The following is a 13152-nucleotide window of genomic DNA, read 5'->3' as shown; positions in this document are numbered from 1 at the left end:
CTATAAACATCTACCTTGGCTTTCACTGTATACACCCAAAGTAGGATCTTGATATTAAACACAAGAACCTTTTCTTAATGATGCATGGCACCACTTCTTCCACTTGGGATCTTGCTGTGAAAAGTACAGTAAGGCCTGAGGAACCGGCTACAATAGGTAACTAAAGAACTGTTCAATTTCACTTACCTTGAGGTGTCTGCTGCAGTGATGGCAATTAGAGGGGGAGCTTTCAGAGCAAGCGTAGTTGGCCTTGGTATGTGCTCTGTGTCTGAGTTTTTTTCCCAGTCAAATTGTTCAGCCAGTCTGAAGGCTAATGGTGGAAGCTGTAGAGCCCGAAAGGAAAGTCTTCGAACAAGATAAGGTTCCATGCCCAATAGTGCTGCTGGATCTGTGTCATTTGCCTCAGAGACCTCTTCTGTGCTCTGTAAATACATGGTCAATCTGTTACTGAATGATGAGTAAACCCAAGAGAAGTGAATTGGTGCAAACAGAAAAGAGCATCTGAGAGATTAATAACCTTGCATTTGATATTGCGCCTCATCATATCATCGAGATGTCTCAAAGCGCTTCACAGGATATACTGTAAAGTGGATTGATTGTGTATTTTGTGGGTGAAACTTGGATTTAACAAATCCAAGTTAAGGATGTAGAAACTGTACCCTTCATGACTCACCAAGTAAATGCATCATATGGCACTTACGGCTTACATCTATTCAGTTAATTTCACGCCTCAGAGGACTTGACATTACTGGCTGGGCATCCGAGCTGGGGTGGGAGCTGAAGAGGGGGTAGAAGGGGAAACATGGCTAAAAGCACAGCCATATTTAAGCCATAGAGACATCTTAAGGCTAAGACCGTCATCGGCTTAACATAGCAATTAGGCAGAATTTTGGAAAGTTCTTAAATAAGCCATTTTAAAAGCAACTGCAACAGAACAACTTTTACGTTAACACTGAATTTGATGTAGGAACTTGGGCCTGAGATTTGACTGTTTTGTCTGCACTGAACAGTTAGACTCCATCAGAACAATACGATAAAGTACAATTTACATTTATATAACACCTTTCATGTTGGAAGGACATCTCAAAGCGCTTAACAGTGCTAGATGGGCATCCTGAGCTGGGGGTCGGACCCAAGGGGCTAGGGAGGGGAAAGATAACTGAGAGCGATCAAAGAGACGTGTTTTGAGATGTACCTTCTTGAGAGAGGGAGGGAGGGAGGTTGGGAGCATGCTACAACTCATGTCAGTATCCCTTGGAATAAGAGGAGCGAAATCTGCTAGTGTGTCTGCCTCTGACTGAAGCTGCTCCAAGGTCTACTTATTGGGTAAAGACGAGCTGAATTGGAATATTTCCATAGCTGCTGAGGCAGCTAAACACATCTCAATTGACAACAATCACTTCCCTGACTCACACATGAAGAACAGCCACTGGGACAAGTTAATGAGTAGCTGTCGCCATCTGTATCGTGAGAGGATAAGAGGGAGAAATTCTGTAAAGAAAATATATTAATGATAATAATCCTTGCATTTGATAATGATAGTGGAGACCTGTAGCTCAGGGATTAGAGCACTCGCCTCGCAAGTGAGAGACCTGGGTTCAATTCCCGGCAGGGCGAAACCTTGGGCAAGTTTCCTTACTCCACACGCGTAATAATAATCCCTCAAGAAAAAAAACAACAATAAATTGGCCGCTTCAATCGGTGACTGTTTGTGGGACATTGCTGTGCACAATTGACTGTCACGTTTCGCCCCAAATATACAGTCAATTCATTTTACAGTATATTCTGTGAAGCGCTTTGAGACATCTAGAAGACATGAAAAGCGCTAAAAAATGCATGAATTATTTATATTACTATATAGCAACTTATCACGTCTTCAGCAGCCTATTGCGCACAGCAGCAGTGTCCCACAAACAGTCGTGGATTAAGTGACCAAATTTATATATTTTTTAAGGTATTATTACCCTTGGAAAAGTGATCTGCCAATCGATTAACAATCGGGTTCCTACTTACTGCTAGGTAAAAAGAGACGTGTGGAGTACGGAAACTTGCCCAACATTACGAACCAGGAATCCACCCATTTTTGAAGGTTTGCAGCAAAGATCACTGGATATAGATTAGGAATGCTGGTTGATATCCAACCTCCCTCCTTTCCCCCACAGAACTCAGTGTGTTCAGTGGTGGCATCCCAACTCTGTTAGATAGGTCACTTAGCAGTGCCTGAGCATCTAACCAGCATGTCGTAATACACACTACCACAGGAACCTTATTCTGTATATTCCTAACACACACTCTCATGATCATGGATCATTTTTGTGAACAACAATGATAGGAGTTAGACTATCATGTTAAGAAGTTCTGCTTCAATCACTACAAATGTTAATCCATCAAAACTGTCATCTATTCTCAACTGTGATGTTCATCGACGTCTTCATTTTATGATACAGTATTTTAAAAAAGTTATTATACACCTGATATACCAGAAATATAATCCTGTACTGTGAAACACTATCCAAACAAATATATTGATACATGATATTGTTTGTTTTCTTATACTTCATTAAAGTGTCGACATGCATTGCCATTTGCAGTGATAATCATTATCAGGTATAAGTTACAAAGCTTTGATTTACGTGGGTAGATTGCAAACAATGAAAGACTGAAGGTTTGATGGTGTGCAGGTTAATTAATCATTATGAAACAACAACAACAAATTATATTTGTATAGTGCCTTTCCCAAGGATTTGCACTTGAGTGGGGGATTGGGATCAGGAGGGGTGGAGGGTGAGGTTGGAGGATGATGGTTGAAGAGGAAACCCAGTATCTCTGTCCATTGTCAAACCTTACACATTGCCCTGCAAATGATTTCTGTTTGGATGAATTCTGCTCTTTGAGGTTGGCTCCCTAAAACACTCCTGAAAATATTTCAAATACCGTAGATACATAGAATATATAATTATTTAGTCAAACCAGTGTTTATATTCCACATGTGTCTCCACACCCTCCTTCCTTCCTCCACCCGCCACCCACCCCCCCACCCACCCCCGAAACCTGGGGTCAGCCAGGTGTCTGGCACATGTTGAAATCCCATCCCCATCAAAACCAGACTGAGAAATCCATACATCCCATCTTAATCCCTCCTATACAGTTCTATTCCCTTCTCCCTCATGAATATATTTGTCTTCCTCTTAAATACATCTATACCATCTGATTCAGGCACCAAAGCTCACATTCTACAGCTGAAGAACAGAATCAGAAGCAAACAAGACCATTGGAGTACAACACAGGAGTGAGTTACAAGTCAGTAATAGGATGGAGGATTTCAGACAACATTCACTTTGAGAAAGAACCTGGAGCAGGTTAAATATATTATTTGATGCTTGAGAGATTCTTTTATTATTTTACTCATTTTTAATTAATGTTCTCCTTTTTACCTCCCTGTGCCATTGAATGCATTTCTGATTTATCTCCCTAACACTGCTTAGCTTTTAATTATAGATTCACACACCATTTGATTTTTATCACTATAAGCTGTAAATTTCCTGAAACTTATCAGCATTCTGTGAAACCTCAGAACCTTGCAGATATTATTAAATGCTGTGAAAGAAAAAAAGGAATTCCTATCACCTTGCTAGCAGATAAAAGTATTTATATCTCTGAAAAGTGTCATCCTGCCTCAGCCTGACAGCACTTTTGCATCTGAGTCAGAAGGTAGTGGGCTCCAAGTTGGGACTTTGAGCTCACATTCTAGGCTGGGAGAGTGCTGCATTGTCAGATGAATTGTCCTCCAGTTGAGCCATTAAACTGAGATCCCGTCTGCCTGTTAAGGTGGACATTCAAGATCCCATTGCACTATTCAAAAAGAGAAGGGAGTTTCTCCATGGTGTCTTGGTCAACACTCCCCCAGTTAAAATTGGCCATTCAATTCATGGCTATTTGTGGGACATTTCAGTGCACAAATTGGCTGCCCTTTTGCCAACAAAATAATCAGTCCCTATACCTTACAATAACATTTTGGAGTCCTGTAGCTCAATGGTTAGAGCACTCGCCTTGCAAGCGAGAGACCTGGGTTCAATTCCAGGCAGGGTGAAACCTTGGGCAAGTTTCCTTACTCCACACGCCTAATAATAATCCCTCCAAAATGAAACAATAATAAATTGGTCATTTTCAATCCATGACTGTTTGTGGAACACTGCTGTGCACATTTGGCTGCCGCGTTTCACCCACAAATATATGGTCAATTCACTTTACAGTCTATTCTGTGAACCGCTTTGAGACGTTGAGAAGACATGGAAAGCACTTTATCAAATGCAATGATTATTATTATTATTATTTTGGGAAACACTTTGAGAATTTGACAATGTGGTAAGATGCTATATGAAATGTAAGCACAGGATTAATATTATTAGTATCATTTTCCATTTTGAGCCACAAATGTTTTTTTATTGCATTTCACAGGATTTTAAAGGAAATCCTTTATATCCTTTTTGGCATTGACTTCGATTGGCTCATTTGCACCCGAGCTGTAGGTTGGGATCACAGAGGGGTGGAGGGCAGGCCGGGGGGGTGGATGTTGGAAGACAGGAGTGGGGGTGGATGGCTGTCGGGGGTGTTGGGGGTTGGTGGAGGAGGGAAAATGACTGAAGGCACGATCAAAAGAGAAGGTAATCAGAGTAATTAAAATAATCAAAGCAATCAAAGGAATCCCTGGAACTTATTCTTAAAATGAGGAAACCAGCAAACTGGGAAGTTTGGCTTTGGGAACCAACATTTCAAGGTACATTCTATAAAATAGAATGAAATGATTCCTCCTAAACTCAATATTTCTGAGACTGACTGCTGTGCTACCTGACAAAGCCTTCCTTTAGTAAGATATGGTTGAATCCAATTTAAATATCCCACAATGATGCAATATTTGGTTCTTTTAAGTAACTTATAAAAATTAATTGGTCAAACTATAAATCCTACAGGATGTTTTCACTTGCATTAATGTATCCAATGAAAACTTTACAAATTACAATTGCAAAAGAATACTTTGTTTCCAATTATCTGGCTCCCTGAGGTGAGGACAAGTGATCTATTGCTGTGTTAAAAATATCAGTGGGTGTTTTCCTTTGGGAATTCATGAATTTCATGAATTCATCGAGCATGTTCAGTCACATAAGATTCTCCAAAGCTTACACTAAGGTGTTCAACGCAAGGACTTGTTTGGTTTAGAAGAATTTTATTGAAGCTGTGGAGAGTATGATAGTATAATCGTATGATCAAAGCATAAAACCCTGTTTCAGGGTGCACCCAAGCTGTCAGTGTATAAAGAATTGACCTCCATGAGGAACTGGTCTGAAAACAAACAAATAGATCCCGCATCATATGCTTTAGAAATAGAGTAAAATCTCACCAAATGTCATACTAATATTAATAACAATCTTTGCATTTGGTATAGCTCATTATCATGTTGTTAGACATCTCAAAGCGCTTCACAGGATATACTGTAAAGCGCAGTAACTGTGTATTTTGTGGGCTAAACAAAACAAAGGAAAACATAGTGAATGTGTTTTTGTAGGTGAAATTTAAAAGGATATAATAATCCTTACATTTGATACAATCGTTTGTCATTGTCATTGTTTCTAATTCATTTTAGAATCTTACCACTTGGGTTTTTGCTTCTGGGCTTTTCCCTTTATTTGTTTATATTATATATAATATATATATGTGGGAACATAGGAACAGGAGTAGGCCATTCAGCCATTCTAATAGATAATGGCTGATCTGTACCTCAACTCAAATTTTTTTTTGCCCAGCAAAGTCAAATAAGAGATAAGAAAACAACACACTGGCCCCAAGTGGCCTTTGTCAGCCAATCTTTGGGATGTGTTTTTTTTAATAATAATAATAATAATCCTTGCATTTGGTATAGCGCTTTTCACGTCGGGAGGATGTCCCAAAGCGCTTCACAGAACACACTGTAAAGTGAATTGACTATATTTGTGGGCGAACGCGGCAGCCAATTGCGCACAACAATGTCCCACAAACAGTCATAGATTGAAAATGACTAATTTTTATTATTGTTTTTGGTTTTAGAGGGATTATTATTAGGCGTGTGGAGTAAGGAAACTTGCCCAAGGTTTCGCCCTGCCTGGAATTGAACTCAGGTCTCTCGCTTACAAAGTGAGTGCTCTAACCACTGAGCTACAGGACTCTACTTTATATTTCTTAATCAAATTTCATAAAGAATCCCAAAGTTGTATTCCCCAGCAGGAAGTTTGGCCAAACAAAGGTCCAAAAGCAAAAAACAAGCCTATGATCGGAAATCAGGTTATTAATCATACCTATCAGTTGTTGGCTATTTTCCTTGTTTAATGCATTGACAAAATACTAGTTACATTATTGATCAGCAAACGAGTAAATGCCCTTTGGCTGAACCTGATGCAATAACAACACAGAATAGAATGTTCCCAGGTTAGATTCCTGATTACTGTGCTATTTTACATAAACCTTGCAAATTTCCATATTTTCAGTCCCAATGTGACTTGTACTGACTGATATTACACTAGAACTGAATCACTGTGAGTTTAGGTATTGTTTTTGCTATAGTGTTTAAGAATTAAATATTAATGAGCTGGTTTGAATGCCAGATTTCTGGTGGACGGTGAGTAAGAATGCCCTTTTTGTTAATGCAAAAAAAAGAACAGAATAAAAATGAAGTGTTATACTGTGATGTTGGCCTGGATAACATTTGCAATAAATTAACATACAAACTTACATATGTTTATTTCATAGTTTCTGCCAAGACCGTTCTCCACTGCTTTGTGAACAATTTGTAGCATAGCATTTGCAACACATGGATCACTTAAAAAATGTTCAATCAAATTGGCAGCTCCTGCGACCTGCATAGAGCAGCCTGTAATCTCCCACAGTGCACATCTCAATCATGAAGCAGGTCAGGTAAGTCCAATTAGTTAACTTCAATGCAAGCAAAAGTCTGAATTTTAAAAGATTTTCATTTCACTTCATTGCCCTCCGTTCTCCTCGTTCAAGGTCCTTCTCAAAGCATATCTCTTTGACTGCACTTTTAGTCATCTTTCCCCTGCCCACCTCCTCAGCTCCCACATCTAGCTCATGTGCCCAGTCGGCATTGTCAAGTGCTTTGAGATGTCCTCCTGATGTGAAAGGTGCTATCTAAATGTAAATTGTATTGTAACTTTTCACAATCCCAATTCAGATTGGAACAAGAAAAGCAATTCAAGAATGTCTCTGGGCTTTCAGCCCATTACATTTCTCTCTGGGCTTGGCTGTTATTGATGTGAGATGTATTGTAATTTCTTTGATTTCTTTCCCATGTTGCAGCTTCATTTATTTGTAATTCCAGGAAACCAACAAACACATTTTTACAAGTGAGTTTGCAGTGTGCAGACCTGCCTCTTGGATTCAAACATGAATAAACTAGTTGTTACATTATCAAATAATTTCTTACAGGATAGAAAGATGTTAAATTATTATAATAATTCTTGCATTTGATATGCACCCTTCATGTAATTTCAAGCATATTAATTGCAATGTTCACCTACAACACACACACTTTACAGTAAATTAAATACATTTTAAAGTAAATTAAATTAAGCGCTTTGAGATGTCTCAACGACGTGATATGGCACTAAATCAAATGCAAAGATTATTATGATTAATCCTGTGAAGCACTTTCAGACGATTCTCCTGACATGAAAGGCGCTATATCAAATGCAAGGATTATTATAATGGGAATCACAAAAGCCATTTGCCGCCAAATGGTTTCACACATTTTGAAGGAAATTCTCAACTTGCTCATCAGATCCAAATGGCTTTTCTCGAGATGTAACAATAGCTACCGCATTCAGAAAGAAAATTGGTGAAGTTTGGGGCTCCGGCATTTCAATGAGCAGGTCTTGTGTGGGTTTACAAGTCTCAGATTTATGACTTCATAAAAAGTTTTTTGCGGTCTACTAAAGCCATCATCAGTAACCCAACGTGACAAAAGTACAAACACCATTAACACACCAATGCTGTGAAATAATACGGTAGAGTAGGAAACAAATTATTATGCACTAAAAATGATTTCTACATTGTAATCTACTACTCAAAGCATTTCATAGCTTGTCAAGAATCTTGCAGCTTTGTCGGTGTCCTTGAGGAAACTGAAAGTATCCAACTCCTCCTCAGTTTTGCTGAATACCTCACGCATTTGGGTATTCAGATGTTTGCTTTAAAGCAACCTCTGCTTGTTTTTGTCTCAGTCAAGTCGCTGAAATGTTCCAGATCAGTTCTTAATGTGGGAAGACACCAAGTGTCTGAACAACAATGAAAAGCAAAGTTTTGTTTGGGGTTTTCATTTTGCATTAACCACATGACATGTACACCTGAAAAATACACAGTCACTAAACTCCACAGTGAAGTACTGTGAAGCACTTTGAGATGCATTCACAGCGTGATAAAGAGCTCTATCAAATGTAAGAGTTATTACTATTAATATTTTTCATTCAAATCAAGAATTAGAGTCCTTTAGCTCAGTAATTAGAGCACTTGCCTTACAAGAGAGACCTGGGTTCGATACCCGGCAGGGCAAAACTGTAGGCAAGCTTCCTTACTCGACATGCCTGATAATAATCCCTCAAGAAAAAAATAACAATAATTTGGTCACTCAATCCATGACTATTTGTGGGACACTGCTATGCGCAATTGGCTGCCACATTACGCCCACAAATATACAGTCAAAATGCAAAATACTGCAGATGCTAGAAATTTGAAAACACAAACAGAAGTCACTGGGAACACTCAGCAAGTCAGGTAGCATCTCAACTCTTTAACCCATCATTCTCGGTCCTCTACCCCATTTTCTCCTTTGTCTTCCTTGCCCTGCCTCCCCCCTCTCTGTTAGTGCTTAAAAGCCTCTCCCTGCCAACATGCCCCACTTCTGACGAAGTGGCATGGATCCAAAACATTGACTCACTTTCCTTTCTCCATAGATGCTCCTTGACCTGCTGAGTGTTCCCAATATATAGTCAATTCACTTTACAGTATATTCTGCGAAATGCTTTGAGACGTCTAGAAGACTTGAAAAGCGCTATATCAAATATAATAATTATTATTATTATCATTATTATTCTCAATCCATGACTGTTTGCGGGACATTGCTGAGCATATTTAGCTGCTGCATTTTGCCCCAAAAATACACAGTAAATTCACTTTACAATATATCCTGTGAAGCGCTTTGAGATGTCTCAACAACATGATTATATCAAATTCAAGGATATTATTATTCATTTCTATGATGCACTCTGAATATTGGTAGATATGAAATTAAATATTTTCTGTTGGTTTTGTCACTCGCTTATGTTCATCCTCCATCTGGTCCATTTGTCTGACTCCTTCATTGTATCACAACACCAAGACAAGAACCAAAATGTACCCTTACTGCTGGGAATGATTCATTTCACTTTGTGTATTTGTTTCCTAAAGTTTATAGGAGGAAAAATCTTCAGAAATTGTCAGTATTACAATGTAGAATTTTTTTCACCAAAGATAGAAAATGAAAATCAGCCCCCAAATCAAAGATGAATTTAAAGACTGTTTTCCAAAATTGCACACATTTTAAGACACCAGAATTGAGAATTTTTCAGATTCCACAATTCTGATCAGCAAATACTGTTGGGGTCGTGCATCACTTAATACAGTACATTCCCTAAAACAATGCCATGTATCTTCTGTCACTGAGAGGACATCATCATTGAAAATGCTTCCAGCATACGTTGGAACAAGATGTACTACATGGTTCAGTTGGTAAATATTTATCAGCCCTGGGAGTGATATTTCTATTCAGAATAGGTGAAGGTCTGTGACCTTTAGTCCAGTACACCACCAAGGTTACAAAAAGCAGTAAAGAAACAGTATAAGTCAAGAAGTGATTTGGTGAAGCCAAGCTTGTGTTTTAAAAAGTCTATATTAAATGAGGTAAGGAAAACAGAAAGACGCAAGGGAGTTCCTGGGAAATAATGTTAAAGCAGAATAAAGTGTGAAGAGTTTTGATTTTAGCAATGTGAGGACTCAATAATAATAATAAACCTTGCATTTGATAAATGATGCAACTTATCACACCATTAAGACGTCTCAAAGTGTTTCACAGAATATATTGGATTGTCTATATTTTGTGGGCAAAACACGTTAGCCAATTGTGTGCAACAGCCTCCCACAAACAGTCATGGATTGAGAATGATAATAATAATAATTCTTGTATTTGGATGAAAAATATTAATAATAATATTTCTTGCATTTGATGGAGAACTTTATCACATTGTCAAAATGTCTTGAAGTACTTCACAGAATTTTTTTTGGAGGGACTATTACCCCCAGAAAACAATCCACCAATCAACTAACAACTAAGTTCCTACTTAAAGCTAGGTAAACAACAACAACAAATTACATTTGTATAACTCGTTTCACATCGGGAGTACATTCTACGGCACGTGAACAGAGGCGTGTGGAGTAAGGAAACTTGCCTAAGGTTTTGCCCGACTCAGGAATCGAACCCAGGTCCTCTCACTTGCAAGGAGAACACACTAACCACTACGCTAGGCGATTCAGGGAGAAAAAAGAGCACATACGACAATATGAAGTTTTGAAGAACAAGAGCAGACAGGTCAGAGGAGTTACTATAGTATTTTCAAAAATATAAAGGGATAAAAAGAACGATATTGTTGGTCTAAGTTAAAGATTATGCAAGCGAAAGAAAAAACAACTGAGCAATCACCACATAATAAAGGATGAGGGTTACTCCCCTATTTTGCATTTATATAGCACCCTTCACATAGAGTAGCGTCTCAGAGCACTTAACAATGGCAAAGTTTAACGTCGACTCAGAGAGAAAGAGGAAATGACTGTAGGAACAGAGGAAAGTGTTGAGGTGTGATCTGAAGATGAGCAAAGAGGAAGCAAGGCAGAGGGATTAAGGCAGGGAGTTTCAGAAGGTATGGGCATAATGAGCATAAGATCATAACATAACATGTAGGAGCAGGAGTAGGCCATTCGGCCCTTTCGAGGTTGCCCCGCCATTCAATCATGGCTGATCTTCTAATCTAACTCCAGATAATAACCTGACCCTGCCTTATCCCCATATCCCTTAATCCCTTTTGCAATAAGAAATCTATCTTAGTTTTGAATATGTTCAAGGACTGAGCGTCAACAGCCCTTTGGGGTAGTGAGTTCCGTACATTCACCACCCTTTGAGTGAAGAAGTTCTTCCTCAGCTCAGTGCAAAAGGACTTGCCTCTGATTTTAAGGTTGTGACCCCTGGTTTTAGTTTCTCCAACCAGGGGAAACAACCTCCCACTATCTACTCTATCATGCCCTTTGATGAGCTTATAGGTTTCTATAAGATCCCCTCTAATTCTTCTATATTCTAGAGAACATAGGCCCAAATTGGTCAGCCTATCCTTGTAACTCATCCCCTTCATCCCTGGTACTAACCTAGTAAATCTACACTGTACCCCCTCCAAGGCAAGTACATCCTTCCTTAAATAAGGAGACCAAAACTGCACACAGTATTCCAGGTGTGGTCTCACCAGGGCCCTATGCAGTTGCAGCAAGACTTCCCTACTCTTATACTTTAATCAAAGGGTCGGGGCAAAACCATACAGAGTTTCACATATATATGCCTCCCATACATGGAAATTTCTTTGTGTCTGGAATGGAGTGTGCGCTCTCTCCCTGGAGAGTTGTCGTACATTGCTCACCAAATCCATACGAGATGTAGATTGGCAACAGCGAAGGCTTGAAGATCCGAGAGTGTGCGTTGGATATCGCTAACTAAAACCTTGCCATTGAGAGTATTGGCAAACTTCCTATTGCTAGTCCAGCAAGGACAATCCTACCCATCAGAGCTTTGATTTGCAGAGTTAACAGGAACCCAGTGGTAAGAATCCCTTCTCTCAGTCTGCCCCTCCAATTCCTGCCGATAAGCCAGGCTGGCCAGTCTGTCAGTAAAACTCTGTGAAGCGCTTTGAGACATCTCAACGATGTGCTAAAGTGCAATATCAAGTGCAAAGATTATTATCATAATAATCAACACGTTTCAAATTTGCTAAGAAGGAGAAAATACTACAGTTAGATTCACACAGCTACTCAGGTCAGGAAGTTTAAAAACAATATAACAATCAACCTATATCTCTTACATTCAACCAAGGTGACAGCAAACATTTAAGCATCTGTCAAACTTTCAGTTTGTTTGACAAAAGGTTTGCCTCTAATGGTTAATAGTTAACCTCCGTTTCCATATATAGCTCACTCCTTGAAAGGGTAGAAATGTCTTTTTAAATACTGCGAATGCAATTTATGGGAACTCTTGATTTCATTGTTCAGGTGGATTTAAAGAAAATCAATTTAAAATTAAATCCCATTGAATTTTACGCATGCCGGAGGCAGCCCTTATAGTGTAATGGATAGAGCTACATCTTACAGATCAGGCACTTGCTGGGTCACATCCCAGTCTGAGCTGAGGGTGAGATAGGGAGAATTAACTGGCCCAAGGCTTCCCAGGGCTAGGGAGAGGAAAACAATTCCTGCTCCTTGCCTCTATCCAGCATTCTCTACTGGTTGTATGCATGTGAGGAGAGGTAAATCCCTTTACAAGTGGCCAGTCAAGTCAACACTCACTGCCAAGCCTCACATGTGAATAATAGTCACTTGGGCGGGAAACTGGATACTAATAATAATCCTTGCATTTGATATAGCGTCTTATCACATCTTCAAAGCCCTTCATAAAATATATTGTAAAGTGAATTGACTGCATGTTTTGTGGGCGAAAAGCAGCAGTAAATTGTGCACAGCAGTGCCCCACAAACAGTCGTGGATTGAAGTGACCAATTTTTTTTAAGGAATTAGTACCCCCGGAAACGCGATCCGCCAATCAACTAACTACCGGGTTTCTACTTACTGCTCGGTAAACAGAGGCAAGTGGAGTAAGGAAACTTTCGTTTCACTCAACATTTTGCCCCGCCAGGAATCAAACCCAGGTCTCTCACTTGCGAGGCGAGTGCTCTAGCCACTGAGCTACAGGACTCCACGAATGGATGGCAAGCAGTGTCTTTGGAATTGCATCCAGCAAGAGAGAGACACATGCCAATG

At 39.3% G+C, this 13152-nt stretch overlaps 1 long non-coding RNA gene across 1 annotated transcript in view; it reads right to left on the bottom strand.

Moving 5' to 3' along the window:
- Positions 1-205: 205 nt before the first annotated feature.
- The window catches only part of LOC103177868, a 135402-nt gene continuing 122455 nt past the window's right edge, over positions 206-13152 (bottom strand). Inside the window, exon 3 of the long non-coding RNA XR_006085138.1 lies at positions 206-422. This is a non-coding gene — a long non-coding RNA (uncharacterized LOC103177868). The remainder of the gene's footprint in view (positions 423-13152) is intronic.

The sequence above is a fragment of the Callorhinchus milii genome, unplaced genomic scaffold (assembly GCF_018977255.1).
Source record: "Callorhinchus milii isolate IMCB2004 unplaced genomic scaffold, IMCB_Cmil_1.0 Scaffold1, whole genome shotgun sequence".
Taxonomy (NCBI): domain Eukaryota; kingdom Metazoa; phylum Chordata; class Chondrichthyes; order Chimaeriformes; family Callorhinchidae; genus Callorhinchus; species Callorhinchus milii.
The sequence above is the reverse complement of the archived record's forward strand: the minus strand, read 5'-3'. Positions and strand labels throughout refer to the sequence as shown.